Genomic DNA, 16,424 nt, shown 5'->3' with positions numbered 1-16,424 from the left:
GAGGAGCAGACTTTTACGTCTCAAAGCCAATAATACCACATTAGTAAAAGTAAAGAAATACAACTGACTGACAGAAACTGACTACCATAAATTACGAGGGACAATGTGTATTCCTCAAAACCTCAGAATATATCATAACACACAAAAACAAGTTAATCCTACAAAATATTTCCCTTTAGTAAAATTCTAACACAAACTAGATGTTATTGGCACTTGAATTTACTGGAGAAAAGAGAAGGAAACTAAAATGTTAGGATCTAGAGACCTTTAAAAGTGTCTGTAATATTAGTACAAATGTAGAGCCTCAAATATTTTTTTCGGTTTAATATAACATCACCAGGAGATTCATTTAAGAAGTTTCTGTCCATTAAATTAGATAAAGCTCCCACATTTAATGTACTACCAAAGCATTTCTATACTGCTCAAGCCAAACTTTTGCAATTTAAAAATGATTTAGTGAAAAAGCAGCGATGATATTATAAAATTTATGCTTCTTCACCTTCTCTCCCTACCTAGAAGGGCAAGACTCTTTTCATGTAAATCTGTATTAGATCCCAATCATTTCAATTGATGATACTCCACAAAGAACACAAGGATGAAAATATATTTAAGTACTATATTCTTAAACAAACTCCAACACCCTGATGCCACTTTGTCCTGTTTAAATGAGAAATAAAATAAAATCTCAATTTCTCTCTATATGTTAAGCCAATTCACTTTGGAATACCTTAGTAGCAAAATAAATGTATACATGTATTTTAAAAAGTACTAGTTACTATTATGATCCACATATAACTTTCAGTGACCATATCTTCTTTAGATATTTTAATCCTTTCTATAAGAAGTAATTCAGGCTTTAACATGATATAGATAATCTGTATAACTATGTAACAAGCAATTCATGGTTCACATATCTTGACAAGGATAAAACAACTGGGGCCAACCAGCATCCTCTAATATTGCTTCCAGTGTTCTTGGTCACATTTTTATCTGATTTCAGATCTCAGGCTCACGGTAATTTTCTGATAAATATAACTTTTGTTATTTCTCAAACACTTCCCTCTGTCCATCCAAAAGACTGAATGTTTTATGTTCCTAAAGCTCATTAATTATGATCACAATATTTATCTAAAGTTCTATTTCATACACATAAATTATCCTTTCCTTGGATATTAGAATATGTTAAAACCAATTTTTATAATCACAGTCTAGCCTTTGTGTGTCTTTAAATGAGCTACAACCGTGAACTGAAAATGAACTATATTAATGGCATCACTCTTACAGCTCTCAAAGTTGAAGAAAAAAGTCCAAGCTTAGGTTCTGACACACTTCATTTTAACAGCATGCATCAGCCTCAGGTGAGCATAGTAAATCCTGCCCACATAGCAAGTATACATGTGTGTGCTCCTCTTTCCATTTTCTCTTTTCTTTTCCTTACCTCTCCCTAGGAAGTCAATGAACTAAATATTACACACTGTTTAAATATATACAGTGGTACAGAGATAAATGATCTATCTTGTCCAAAAAAGAGGTACCTAAATAAAGAAACTTATCAATTCTCAAAGTAAAATTAAATCCTGGACTGACAGGTTGCTCAGATAACACTCAGAAAAGAACAATATGACTCAACCTGTAAGGAACAGACCGAAAACACTCCATAAGATGAAGTGTAACTAGAGGAGTCCATATCTCCATTTGAAACGCTTGCTATGGAATATGTTAACTGACAGTTCCATCTAGGAAATATTTTTCTTCCTCTCTCACCTGTTCCCCCACCCATCTTGCACTCGACTCCATAAACAGCAGTTATCCCCCATTATAAAACAGTTGACGGTTAAAAAACAATGAGCCAACGAAGAAAGTACAATATTCTATAACTGACATTTACTGCACTGGCCTTGGACTTCTAATCTTTACCAGACGGGCACACAAATCAATCCATCAGCTCATAAAGGTGTGCTTTTTTAACCTCTAAAACAGATGGGATTGGCCAGAAGTGTCTGGCATGTCAAACTGCTAATCACTGCTGCCCTTTGCACAAAATAACCCTCTTAAGTTGAGGCATGGTTGCACGGGAACCGACATTAGTCTGTGGGAAACCCATTTAGCTGTCACACACTCCCTGCCACTCCTGCTCTCCCTTAATTAAGCCTAATGCCTTATGCTTTGACCTTTTGTTCTAGCCTATTAACCCTATCTAGTACAAGTTCAATTATGTTAAACTAAAAACTTTGCTGTAAAATATTAAATGCCAAGCTCAAAAAATCATGAGGGACATCCTCACAGCCCTTAGTTCTATGCACCCTGTTACTCCATGCATGTGACAGTAAAACCTCACTTTTGAAGTGATACTGATTCTGATAGAGTCTAGAAGAACCACATGATCATTCTTGTTCACCCCCTTATTTTACAAACTGAGGCCAGAAAACATTAAATGACTCACCCATTTCACAGCTTCAGTTGAACCACGCTGAAACCTATCTAATCTCTAGCTCTGATCCTTTATTCTCCATCGTGTCTCTGATTTATAGTCAAACCACCCAGGAGTGTGTTAAGGATACCAGTATTTTCAACACATTATTACTTTTCACCACCCACTAAAATTCACTACTACACAAATAGGCCTAAAGCAAAACAAATGAGCACGTCCACAGAGTTTTGAGGTAATATTTCCTTTCCTCCCCACACCAAAATTTTCTATCTGCTCATGACTTTTCTTCTTTTTAAAAGGAACAATGGCCATCTGAGAACTGCTAAATTCTGCAACACTCCCAAGGCAATAGGTGCAAGTACAAATTTCTTTCTTCACTGATACTTCATTTAAGTATTCAATAGAACAAATGACTGAAGCTACAGAAAGCAACTACAACTTGCTACTTATCCTCAAATGGAAAAAGCTGGTTATCTTTAAAAATACCTTTTTTACACCTATATGTAAATTGATTGCTCTTCAACATTTACCAGAATCCCAAAAAATAAAATCAAAAAAGTTTAAAATTCACTGTAAAGTAAAATCAAACATAGTCCAAACTAACATGCTATCAGCACAGGGGAATTTTAGTTTTAGTATATAGTAATAAGTGCTATTCCCCTTCCCACTTACTTCATACAACTAGAAAAACTGTTTTACCACTCTCACTATGACACGTGAAAACAAACAATAACATCAAACAAAATTTGGATTTCTACCTGTGACTCATGTGAGGAAATGCATATTAATTTCAGATTTTTGAAAGATTTAAAGTCAGATTTTAATTTTATCCTTTTATTGACTGCCCAAAGACCCATTTTTATCTACTTTCAGTATTAACCAATACTGTCATTTTTGCCTTTAGCAACCTGGAACCTTACAGGTTAAGATAATATGCCATTAAGTGGAACATATAGCAATTTTCAAAAGAAACAGTGATGAACAACTTCAATGACAGAATTTACTACTTTTTAAGGGATAAAAGTAGAATGTGTACAAAAGTAAAACTCAAAGTGAATGTGCTTATGTTATTAGAATGGTACTTTCTTGGCATCATCAGAAGGAATACACACAAGAATTTACAATATGAAACATAACACAGGTGGATGAGCAGTCAAAGGGAAAACAAACACTGACAGCAAGAACAACCAGCAGCAAACTAATGATTCAGAGTGTCAGTCACCTTTTTTTCCTGCAAAGGATATGGTTTTTTTACACACACACACACACACACACACTTTCTTTTTTATATTCTTTTCCATTATGGTTTATCCCAGGACATTGAATATAGTTCCCTATGCCATACGGTAGGACTTTCTTGTCCATGATATTGTTAGTTTAAATGAGATATCATGCCTTAATTACAAGAGTCAGCTCATAAAAATAGAAATTAAGTTTGGGTCTCAGACACTGAGGAATTTAACAGTGGGAAAGTTATACTAGTGCATAGAATCCACATACTCTACAACATACTGACTGACACAAAGGAACAACTGAGAGGAAAGAGCAGCTCAGCGCTGATGCAAACACAAAGTAGAATATACCACATTAATAGTGAATGTGCTCATTTTTCTACTCTTTTACTTTGGACAGTAGTCCATTAGCCTGTATATCTTCTTTTACTATGATTTATGTGATTCACAGCTATTTACTTGTGAATAGAAAAATATGTGAGCCCTGAGAGGTGTTTTTTCTGTTTACAAAAAGCATCTATTTCTAAGCATGCATAAAGTTTAGTAAAAACTTTTGTCTTCACAAGCAAGAAACTGGGTTAAAGTCATTTTAAGAGCATCTGTTAAATCTCAGTGCTGTGTATGTATGTCCCAGATAATCTACACATTTTCTTTAGCATTTGAAAATTAATTGCTGGTCTATAAATTTCTGAGCTCTATTTTAAAATAATTTTCTTTTCCAACTTAGCATTATTAATCAAGTTGAACGTGATAATGCTCTAACAGTCAGAAAATTCACCTCTAGTGAAGAGCAAATCCTAATTTTAAAAAATAACAAAAGGGCTTCATATACTACTTAAGGTCTATAATTTACTAGGTTTTGAATCATCAAGTCCTTCCTGATTCTAACTTTTAAGATTACTGAACGCCAAAATTAATGCTAAACATGAGATTCTGAGATGCCTCCAGTGTCCCAAGCAGTCAAATTCAATGCAATTAAATGTGCTGAGCTGGTGGATCCTTATAACTACTGCAAGTAAGGCCAAGGAAATTGCCCATAAGGCTCTAGAAATATTGTTTCATTTCTTTAAAAAAATTAAATGTTGCCCCCCCCAAATTTCTCTGAACATGCATTCTAATATGTTATAAATTGTGTATTTTATTTTTTACTTTTTATTTTTTTTGCGGTACGCGGGCCTCTCACTGTTGTGGCCTCTCCCGTTGCGGAGCACAGGCTCCAGATGCGCAGGCTCAGCGGCCATGGCTCACGGGCCCAGCCGCTCCGCGGCATGTGGGATCTTCCCGGACCGGGTCACGAACCCGTGTCCCCTGCATCGGCAGGCGGACTCTCAACCACTGCGCCACCAGGGAAGCCCTAAATTGTGTATTTTTGAAGAAACTTAGTATTACAGAACAATGTCAAGTAATTATAATGTCACCAACAGTTAGTTTCACTTTTTCCTTCATAATAAATATGCCTGGAAAGAAGATGATAAATTTCAAGGAAGAAATATTATTTCTTATAGACGTTCTAATTTAAATAGACCAAAGACAAAATGTAGAACAGCAGCTATTATGCATAAGTTAGTCATAATATTTAGCAGTTTTTAATGTATAAATACACAAAGGCCCCATTCCTAACCCCCCAAAAAAGCCAGATTTCACCAATAGTTGGGATTGGTACAGTTCAATTCAACAAATGTTTTAACAACCTTCTGTATGCCAGGCATCTACAGCACCAACAATACACTGATGAATAAGCTCCTATTCATGGAACTTACCCTCTCTTGAGGAGGACAGACATTAAACAAGTGTGAGACTATCACAATCAGGGGTACAAGGAATTGTGAGAGACAAATATGATCTTGTTAGAGGTTTGGAGACTGTACTCAGCACCTACACTCTCTTGTCCACTGTCCCATGAGTGAGAATATTCCTTTCCAATTTGCTTCACCAAGGTGAGGAATGTGGTCAGTCTGTGGCCCACATCAACGGCTACCATTAGGTTTCTTCTCTCTTGCTCTCTTTCTAGAGGGGTGGACCTCGGTGCACTTGGTTCAGGGCACTGATCACCCCTGGTCTACACAGTGCCCTCGCATCAGATATGCTACCTTCTCAAAGGAGAATACAGAGTGGGGCCCATAACCTTTGTATTATGTTCCCAACTGAACCAACAGACCCAACCACCTCCACTAATGGTTTTAGAATATTACTCTCCGGTAGTAAGCGCAGCTGGCCTGTGATCGTTCTGGTCACACTAGTCAACTAAAGTCACCTGGCTCTGTTAATCGACAAAAGTTTCCCTACTGAATTTTAAATAGAACTCAAAAATGTATATGACACGTAGAGACAAAGCTAATGCATGAACAGATGCGCACCTGTACTGTAAAGCTTCTCTTCTTAAATTCTCACCCTAGAAAACACACCCCAAGTTCTAGACTATCAAATGAATCACAAGACTGTCCTGAACACCATATTTTAATAGCATGAGAAGGAAACAGGCTACAAAAAACAAGGCTGAGGGCTTCCCTGGTGGCGCAGTGGTGGAGAGTCCGCCTGCCGATGCAGGGGACACGGGTTCGTGCCCCGGTCCGGGAAGATCCCACATGCCGCGGAGCGGCTGGGCCCGTGAGCCATGGCCGCTGAGCCTGCGCGTCCAGAGCCTGTGCTCGCAACAGGGGAGGCCACAACAGTGAGAGGCCCGCGTACCACAAAAAAAAAAAAAAAAAAAACAAGGATACGGTCGGTCCGGCTCACTCCCTCCTTAAGACCCAGTCCTGATTATCAGAGGTCCTCCCTTGGGGTTAGCTTGGCTTTAGTATACTGCTGGACCCATCACCAAAGGTTATTAACTATTCCTTAACACCTGGTACAGAAAGCCCCTCTTTCTGAGATTGCTTTAGCAAAAATAAACAAACACACAAAAGAGTGTGAAATAAATCAAGACTTGATTTCTCACCCTGGGTTTAGCCAGTTGCCAGCTTGTTGGTTTTAAATTCTTAGGTGCTCAGTGTGTCCTCCTCCGTAAGATGCAGACAAAAAATGTTTTGGAAATTTTAAATTAACAACAATGTCAAAAATGTTGGAAGATGAGCAATCATGTACCCTACTGTGTCACACGGATACCTAGCCGTTAAAAAGAAAAGAACAAGTGAGAAATTAAGAGAACAAAAGGGAAAACAGGGGAAAAAGGAAACAAAAATAGAGGAGGATCAAGAGAAAAGAAAAAGGTGTGTAAGTGAAATAGTAGCACTTATCACTATTTGATTCACAGTCCACACCAAGTACCTATCCTATGTGCTCTTCTGCTAAGTAAGATGCCTCTATACACCGACTTGTTTGAAAATGAGGAAGTAGGACAAGGTACCTCTAAAACAAGCACACTTAAACCCAGAAATTCCATAGCTTCTATCAAATTTCCTTCCAACCTGATATCTAAGGATTCTATGAAAGTACTTCAGTTTGTGAAAGCCCAAGCAAAAGAAGAAGCAGAAAAAAAAACAAAAACAAAAACAGAAGAAAACATAACGTTGATTCAGGTCAGTCAAGGATTACCAAGACAGGTAAGAGTAGCATTTTACTAACAGACTGAACAATGCATTGCTTTGAGTTCTGCCTCAATAATACCAAACATCCAGATATTGGGAAAGAACCAGGTGGTGAATAATAAACACCTTCCATCTTCAATCCTTGACCTCATGCAGATTCAGTCTATTTCAATTAACTTTTTTAAAAGGCATGGATGTGTTAGGGAAATAATATAAATACATATCTGAACTCCAGAAAAATTTTTTTACCCAGATTGTTCACTTACACAGTTTCTCTCTTATTTGGCCAGATACAATATAGTTTCTTAATAAAAGAATGTTCCTTTGCAGCTTTTATACAAACCCTTTTGTTTATCCAACATTTATTTGGCATTTCAAAATCCAAAGCACACTAGAAAATACTATGTATATGAGCATTATTACTCATCCTTGTGTCTCCAATACGGTTTCAACCTGACTACCTTTTAGTGTAGAGGGAACTACTCAGCTTGAGTCTTTTGGTTCAAAGTTCCATAAATTTTAAATGAGGAAAGTAAAAAGAGGTGGAGAGGTTTATAACTCCAGTTCTCACGCTCCAACAATAAAAGAATATGCCTGATGTGTACTTTAAAATACATGATGTGCTGCAAACCTCCCTAACTCCAAAATTTCTTTCCTGACCATGGTCTACTCCCAAAATGAAGCCAAATACTCCTCATCTCTTGATTTCTGCATCCTTCTGATAAATTCACAAATGCACTGTCAATTTCCTCTTCGTATTACAGAGACTAGTTCATTAGCATAGCACAGTCTTTAAAATAAAATTACTGGGGGTGAACATAGGACAATAAAAATAAAAATCATGTTAAGAACCGTAACAGTCAAGAGATTTAACTTTTCAACCAGGAAAAGCTATGGCTCTGAATTTGCTACAACTGCTCCTTGAAGTGCACAAACATAATTTGCCTTGGGAACACTTGGATTAAGACCATGACAAGCTTTTTAAATGAATTATATCAAGAAACACAGTTGCTTTCTCTGCCTCAAAGAACACTGTAGCAATTCTGAGGTCCACTTCACAGGAGCTAGGAGCCTTCATGGCTGCCCTTGGTGACTACATCTTCCTTATGCAAGCGCAGGAGCAGGACATCAGCTCTCTGAGAACTCACAGCAACTGCAGCAGAAACATCGCTTGGAAACAGGGTGCCTTCCCAGTGGGAACTGATCTTTGAGAAGCCAGGCTGGGTGAATGCTGCTTGAGTCCTGCGGCTCTCAGGTTGGGAGCAGGGTTTTTTTTTTTTTTTTAAATCATTTTCTAAAAATCAGAGAGAGACTGGTTTTCTCTTCAAAAGATGGCATGTTCTCATGGAAAAGCAAATTATCATCAATGAAATTAGCTGTGTGACCTCAGGCAAGTTACTCAGGCATCTCTCAGACCAGGTCTATGTAAAGTAGAGAAAATGATACCTATATGTCACAGGGGAACTGTAAAGCAGCCAGCACCATGTCTGGCACAAAGCAGGTATCCCCAAATCCTCTTCCTTTCCCTACTCCTCCCCGCAATAAAAAAGGAAAAGGCAAAAGACAGGTAACTAAATAACCTTTTTATATTTCAAGTTTTGACCCATCATCTCTACTCCTTTCAAAACTATAACCTTGAAATCTTTACTGTTTACTGTCAACAGCAGCATATATTGATATAGTCAGAATTTCAGAATTTAGAAATGAAATCTAACCTCCCTGTTCTACAGATTCTACACATGCTGCCCAGAGACATAAAAGGCCTTTCCTTTCATCAGTATCATACATTGATTTAGTAGCAGAACCTAAGCTAGAAAAATATGTGTGGCATAACAAAACAGAAACACTTTTTTAAAATATGCTTTTCAAAAATCAGACCTGAGCCTATATGACCCATTGTGTAAATATTCCCTTTAGGGGAAAAACTGCAATTGTGATTAGTTTCATTTTGAGGGTATTTCTTATATCTCATTTGTAAGTGTTTCACATGTTTTCAAATACTTTTTCTTGCTGTTCTCCACCTTCTTCTGTCCTCCTTCCTTCCCTTAATTTGTTTCTTTTCCAGGGTATAAATCTACCACTCTATTGTAGATTACTATAAATTCATAAATTCGGGAATCAAAAAAGAATGCTTAAAAAGTATGCTTTTTAAAAACCAGCTATAATCCCTTAAACATTTCATATCTCTCTATTTCTAGGTAAATTCCTTAAGACAGAAGTCTCTTTTAAACTTCTAATCCTCAAACTTTGATTGCGTTCTGCTATATGTCAGGCTCTCTTAACCACATTATGTCATTAAATCTCCACAATTATAGTAATATTCTAATTCTAAGATTGTTTATAAACATAATTTCCTTTCTTACTATTGCAATGCTAAATTATCATCTTTTTTTAACGCAGTAACATATTTAACATGTTCACATGTTATGTACAATACAGGCAAATTCAACAATTGAAAGCACACAACTACAAGAAGCTAGCTTAGCCGCTACGTGGCTTAGCTTCTCTCTTACCTAAAGCTAATCACCTTACTTTTACCTAGTACCCTCACATAGCTGGTAAAGAAGGTAGAAGTAAAATAATCAAAGCAGACTGCAAAAAACCCCACAAGTTCCAAACTCCTTAGCTCCTGAGCTATCCTCAATCCATCAGCAAATTACAGATCTGAAAACAAGGAGTAGCCCTATCATTTAACAGGAGACTGAAAAATGACTTTCTTAATTAGAAGTCCAAGGCTGAGAGACTCCTTTCCACCAAAGCTCTGAATAAACACCAACATCAGGTCAATCAGAGCTGTCCTGGTCCCAGTGGGATCTTAAGCTGATGACTCAAATTCCCAGCGAGCTTCTAGTTTAATTTCTTGAAACTCTAGGCTTAGTCACACAGTGACCTGGAATTTAAGGCAAATAAGGGTCTCTTCCATCCTTAAAGATATTTTTGCTGAATGACACAAAGTTAAAGAGGGAAGATGGGTTTAGAGCTTTTTAGAGTTTTTACTCCCCGAGGTGTACCAAGTTAAAAAACTGGGGACAGTGAACCATGCTAGCTTTGAATTTCAAACACAACTATTAACCCTGTCAGAGAAGCAAGTCCATTTCCAAGTTTTAACAAAATGCTTTTTTTTTAACCCCCGCACTATTTATTGAAAGAGGAAGGAAAGAAGAATGAAAGGGAGGGAGGGAGGTGGGGAGGGAGGGAGGGAGGGAGGTGGGGAGGTGGGGAGGGAGGGGGGGAGGTGGGGAGGGAGGGGGGGAGGTGGGGAGGGAGGGAGGGAGGTGGGGAGGGAGGGAGGGAGGTGGGGAGGGAGGGAGGCGGGGAGGGAGGGAGGTGGGGAGGATGGATGGATGTCACAAGCACCTTCCTAGAAAAAGTTTCAACATATTCTGGAGTTCTTCTTGAATTTATTTCAATCAAAAAACATATAAATTATAATTTCTTTAACAGGTAATTATCCATAGATTATCTTCAATAACTATCTTGTTTAGCTTTAAAAAAATCTTAGTACTACTAAGTAAATACAGTGGAGTCCTTTTTTTCCATAACTTCAAAGAGTAATTTTTTTCTACATTTCTGAGTTGCCCGTCTTCTAACTTCTTCAAATCCGCTTCTCATTATATTACTCCTAGAGTTCTAGGCTAAATGTTATCTCTAGCTTGGTTCAAGGTGCTAATTTTAACAAAATCCTAATAACAATGGTAAACTGTATCATCTTTACTTTTTCCTCATTCTTGTTCTCAATGTTTCATGAATTTAAGAAAAATTATGTTTCAGGTGTAATGATATCTTAAAATGCCATGTTTTATTTGTAGTATTTGCAAGGTAGTGTAGGGATCAATTTGAATTTTAAGGTTCATAATGCAGAGTATGTAATATAACAGTGACAACAATTAGTATATCATCCTACTTATCTCAATACCTATACTTATTATGAAAAATTAAAATTACTCTTCATACCTGTAGCAAAACAATAGGAAATTTCTATTGTAAATAAACTCTAATTTTTAGAATCCTAAATATTCAATTTGAACGTTAAATTTCAAGGAACAAAAAACAACAGATGGGTATCTGTATTACAGTTTGCAAAAAAACCCTGCTAAGATTTCAGAGGTCTCTTTGGTCCCAATTTTCCCCCTACCCTTGAATCACAAGGTAATGTGCTTAAAGAAAGCATTCTTTCTGGGGTTATTTACATGAAGTTATCTTTATGAGAAATCTTATGAAAGAGTTCTCCAGTTCACCACCCAAACCTCAGCACTCTGTTTTCCATGTTCGATAAGACCCTTGGAAAACACCACATCTCAAAAGAATAAAGAAAAGGTGGTCTATTTTTAATTCATTTCCTTCCAAATAAACTATTACTCCCTAACTCCTGGTTCTATGCTGGTACTCAATTTTGACCTTCCAGTTTAGATATATTTAAGAGACATTCAAAAACAGTGTACACATGCACAAGTGGGGAACCTGTCATTTCTCCCCCTCAAACCACCACTATTTTTATAATATTGATGACCTCATAAAAGGAACTCCATTACCATCAGCAATTCATGTCCCTGCTTCAGCACCAGATGCAACCAGGATATGGAAACAAGATCTCTCTCCTCCATTTACTTTTTATTCATTCCAACCCCTGGATATAACCCTCAGTTCCATTCCATTGGCCTGCTTCACCATCTGACACGCTTGATTTTTACCTTCTCAAGTCTTAGCGACCATCCTGGTGTCATATTTCCCTAATTGTTGTGTTAATCTAAATACTACAGAATGAGTTTGCTCATTTTCCCCCAAGACAGTCCCCTCAAAAAACTGCAACTTAAGGAAATGCATCTTGAACAATTTAATTCTCAGATTCAAACTCATTATCCTGAAAGCTCCCCACCCCTCCCTGCCCTATATTCTGTTCAGAGTGTTCTTTGACTTTTCAATAGTAATCAAAAGTTGCTTTTCATAAAAACATTTCTCTAGTTGGAAGACGGGTACAAAGGGTTTTGTTAGAACAGTAAATGCTTTTTTCTCTAGTCTTCATCCATGTTAACAGTAAATCACTATGAAACCAACCAAAACAAAACCCACCCTCACTGTGTGTAGCCACGTGAAGGGGCATATGGAAAAAGCTTAAGAGTAAAGAACCTTCATCCCAGCACAGCCAAGAAGGGAAGCTACAAATGAAGGCAGCTTTCATGGAAGAAAACATCCACAGATGTAGAAGCTACTTATTTTAGAAAAGGGGACAAGACAGCAAGAGAGCAATAAGGAGAGAGAGAGGTGGGGTATAGACAAACAAACTGGAATGCCTCTTCTCTGTTCACCTACACTTTAAAACCTGACTGTATCCGGCAATCTAAAGTTTGAAAAGCAAAACTAAACCTATCACAATTTAAAGTGAACAATTTTCTCTTGATAAAAATTAGCTGTTTTGAACTTATTTGGGGCAGAATTATTTTTTTTAACCTTATACACAAAGCTATCATTGCTTTTTCAAAACACTTAAAAATGACCTGTTAAGTTTCTTACAATCGTAAAATTTTAAAACTGAAAACCTAATCCCTTTAACATCATATATCCTAAGCCACTCTGATGTAAAATTACTTCTATGCCACTGTCTTCTAGTACTGGTTTGCAATGGAATCTGTACAATTAATAATAACCTTCTTCCTTCTCATCTTTCTAGAAAGCCAAGAATGACATATCTCCTTATCTCCCTATTTGTGCCATTAGATTGACATATTTTGCCTCACCTGTCACCTTCCATAAAACTCTGCTTTCAGATGAGTTAATTCATTTTTTAGTTGTCCTCAATGTTCTAAAATAGTGATGTTTGACAGAATTAATACAGTGCTCTAGTTCTCTCTGTTCAACTGGTATTTAATTAAAGATCTTGGAGGCATCTTTGTCTCCAGTTACACTGCTTAAAGAAGGAATGTTACTTCCTACCCGGACAATGTGCTAAACCACATGGCAACAGAGCTGCCTTCCTAAGGTCTCCCATTTAACAGATTGTTTTACCGTGTTTAAGCTACTAGCAAGACAGATTACCACTTTATTTAATGTTCATTTTACTTTTCACATCTCTGAACCACAACTCTACTACAGCCTACATTCTCTCTTACCTTTAAAGTGGCCAGCATTTCTGAACTTGTAATGCTCCCTTATATTTTTATTTGATCATTGCTTTTGTTTTACCTGGACCTCAAAAAGTCCTAATGGTATTTAATTTGTAAGATTTCTTGAATCTCTGGTAACCATGCAGAGAATCTTTAAGCAATGAGAGCTACCTGGAGCACAAGCAGAAACTTTCTTGTTTCAAATTCTTTTGAATTAGAGTCTTTAAGCAGTGACAGCTACCTAGAGCACAAGCAGCAAATTTCTTGTCTTAGACTCTTTTGAATTAATATCTTTTGGCGAATAGCCCACTCAACATGTCATAATTTCCCACTGTAAAGGTAGCATGGATAATTTAAATTGGCACTTGCTATTTATTACACAAATAACTGTTCTCTTGGAATGCGTTTTGAAAGCTAGCATTTCTCAATAATTCTTTGGCTATATCGGAACCACAAGAGACATGTCAATTTAAGCAAACTTCAGGAGCAATAAACTAACAAACAAGACTCTAGGTGGTGGTATAGGTTATTTTTTTTATCATGATGTTTTGCTCTTAAAAAACTGCAAGAGTCAGAGGAGCCTTTGGCCTCTTTTACAGACACCTTTTTATTGCAACCTTACAATATTTTAGGGTGTTAAATTACTAAAAGTTTAGAGACACATTCAGGAAATGGGTCCAGACATTAAAACTGGTTTTCAACTACCTCAAAGGCACTGTAGAGAGCGCACTGGAGTAAAACCAACAATGAGTAGTCCTCTTTTTTGTTTGTTTTTAATACGTATTTTCCTCATGCTCCTAGGGCACTTTCAGGGCTAAGTATGCAAAGAGGTCTTTCCCCACCAGAGTGTACGAAACAGGCTAAAGTAACAATCCTACAGCCTGCAGGATAGGGGCTTGCTCCATTGACTGAAACTTCTTTGTCTCTAGGAACTAATTCCAGGCAGAAAACAGTTAGCACTGATGATGAAGCCACTACTCTCTGAACCAGCTAAACTCAAACCACATTACCAAACTGCTGGGCAAAACCAGAGCAACTTACTTCGAAACTGAAAAGCACTTCAAAATACTCCAGGTAGCAACCCACACTTAGGTGCCAGGCAGATGAAGCAGCATTTGTTTAAAAAGTCCACTTATTTCAGTGTCTCTTCAACAAAGGTGCCAAACTAGTGATTAAACATTGAATAATCACATCAGGAAGATGCCACCCACTTGCTAAACCCATGATTCACTAACAAGCAGGTTCAATGCAATTCATAACTTTAAAGAATGAACTACCAAAGCTCTTTGCTTCACAAATACCACTCTCCACCCCCCCCCAAATGTAAACAGCAATCATCATCTATAAACGGACAACCATTTTCACTTTGAACACCTATGGATGGTCCCTCTTCCTCTAGGAACAGTTTTCCCGCACAATCTCACATTTAATCGTTTACATTACCGGAGACAAACTCCAACTCAGTTCCACCAACTGAGTGAAAAATCCTTGTGGCTAAGAACGTCTTAATTCTTTTCCGAAATAAAAATGCTTTATTAAAAAATTTAAAACGCAACACTACTTATCATTCTGTTCTTCTACTATCTTCAAAACCCAATTGCCATCCCTAACGAGATAGAAGGTAGAAACTCCTGTAATGCTTCAGAGATCAACATGTGTCACAGACTCCCAGCTTGTTCGCCTCTAAGACACAGTTGATTCCTTTGTTCCTTCAGACTGAACACCAACTCTTGATTAAAATTTGGAAACTACTTTGGAAAGGATATGACGGTTTGTAGAATATTTCCAGGCAAACCCTTCATAAAACAACAACATGCACTAGTAGTATTAGAGGACACAGATATGAGTGAAAAACAAGCCTCCAGAAGCCTCCCAGGACCTGCACGGAGCTCACCCTAGATGTGAGCCCGGTTTCTGGCTCAGGGGTAAAGTGATGATTGAGGCCTCGGGTCGAAGAGGCCTCTCCCTCGGGAGGGGAAGGACAAGTACCGACGGGCTGGGCTGGACCCGGGGGTCCTCCGGGGGTCGGGAGCGCGGTCCCTTTTCTTACCCACTTTCCCCGGCCCGGGATCCGCGAGCACAGAGCTGGGAGGCACCCGAGTGAGAGGCGGGGAGCTGCGTCCGGCGCCGCCCAGGACGCCCCGGGCAGCAGGAGCGGCGCGGCGAGAAGCGCCCGGGGCTCGGGGCCGAGGGGACAGACGAGCGGGGCGCGACTCCGGCCCACGCCCCCCCCGCCCCGGCCCGGCTCAGGGGCCACCCGGAGGCCGCCCCCCGGCCCAGGACTGGCACGGACGCGCCAGTGAGCCGGGGGCCAACTCCACAACTTGGCGGCCCCGCTGCCCGGGCCCCCCGAGTTCCCGGGGAGATTCGGACCCAGCAGGAGAGGCGGAATTTCCCCGGAAACCACCCCCCCCCCGACACCATCTCGTCCCGCCACCGAGTCCACCCCGCCGTCTGCGTCCACTCCCGCCGCCCGCGGCGCCGGCCCCGCCGCCCCGACGCCCCCGAGGCCCTACCGGCCAACGCCAACGCCGCCACGGGCCACGCTTCCCGGCCGTTTCCGGCGGCGCGGGCGGCCGCTCCTCCGAGCCCCCCAGCCGCGGCCGCCACTCACCCGAGGCCGCCGCGGCTCCGAGCCCGGGGCTCCGGCAGGCTCACTCCGCGAAGGCGCCCCGCCGCCCCGTCCTCCCTCGGCGCCCCAGCGAGCTCTTGCCTCCGACCGGCACTGCCGAGCGCAGCGGCTGACGCGAGGCCACGGGCGGGCGTGCGGCCGCGCGGGCGGGCGTGGGGCCGGGTCGTCCCTCCGCCTCGGCCACCGCCTCCTCCTCCGCCGCCGCCGCCTCCTCCCGAGTTCGGGGCTCTGCTGCAATGTCTGCGAGGCTGACTTTGAGCGCCTCGCTCGCCGCCCGCCCGCAGCCGCGCTCCTCCCTCCGCCGCTGAGTCCGCCGCGGCCCAGTCCCTCCCCTCGCCGCTCCACGCCATTCAGCTCTTCAGCCAAGTTTCTTAACCCTTTTTTCCCCTTCCTTCCCATTGTCACCGGGGCGGGAGGAAGGCGCCCGGGTCCCGGAGGCTCGCGGGAGCTGAGGGGCCCCCTCGGTTGGCTGGTTTTCCTTCTCGCCCGCCCTCCGGTCGG

At 40.3% G+C, this 16,424-nt stretch overlaps 1 protein-coding gene across 3 annotated transcripts in view; it reads right to left on the bottom strand.

The window, feature by feature from the left end:
• Positions 1-16,170, bottom strand: part of NRIP1 (nuclear receptor interacting protein 1) — a 94,618-nt gene extending 78,448 nt beyond the window's left edge. For all 3 annotated transcript variants that reach the window (XR_014326198.1, XM_082839028.1, XM_082839030.1), the window contains exon 1: positions 15,906-16,170. The gene's annotated coding sequence lies outside the window, so the exon portion shown is untranslated. The remainder of the gene's footprint in view (positions 1-15,905) is intronic.
• Positions 16,171-16,424: the final 254 nt, after the last annotated feature.

This window comes from Leucopleurus acutus, assembly GCF_964270905.1.
Source record: "Leucopleurus acutus genome assembly, chromosome: 5".
Taxonomy (NCBI): Eukaryota; Metazoa; Chordata; class Mammalia; order Artiodactyla; family Delphinidae; genus Leucopleurus; species Leucopleurus acutus.
The sequence above is the reverse complement of the archived record's forward strand: the minus strand, read 5'-3'. Positions and strand labels throughout refer to the sequence as shown.